This window comes from Camelina sativa, chromosome 17, assembly GCF_000633955.1.
Source record: "Camelina sativa cultivar DH55 chromosome 17, Cs, whole genome shotgun sequence".
Lineage (NCBI taxonomy): Eukaryota > Viridiplantae > Streptophyta > Magnoliopsida > Brassicales > Brassicaceae > Camelina > Camelina sativa.
This window is the reverse complement of record NC_025701.1, coordinates 16,541,511-16,542,000: the sequence shown is the minus strand read 5'-3', so window position 1 is coordinate 16,542,000 and position 490 is coordinate 16,541,511.

Genomic DNA, 490 nt, shown 5'->3' with positions numbered 1-490 from the left:
ATCTTTTGAGTTAACAATTTTACAAAGGATATACCTCAAACTTGTACATCAACCATAACACATGATTATTCAAACTCAACTTCAAAAAAATTAGTTTTGTTAGTGATTGGTAACATTTTTGAATAAAATTTAGGTCTATGTCTATTTTCATTTCAAATGATAATAAAAAATAATAATTTAGGAGAAATAAAATAACTAACTAAAAAGGTTATTAAATAAAAGAAAAACAGTAAAAATTATTTTTTTGATATATGAATTAAATAAAACGAAAAAATAATTTTTTGTATTATATAACTGAATTTTCGTTTTTTAATTAAAAAAATAGATAACTCAACTCAAATAGGAGAAATAAAATAATTAATTAAAAAAGTTATTAAATAAAAGAAAGACAGTAAAAATTAATTTTCTTGATATATGAATTAAATAAAAACGAAAAAAATAATTTTTTCTATTATATAACTGAATTTTCATTTTTTTAATTAAAAAAAAA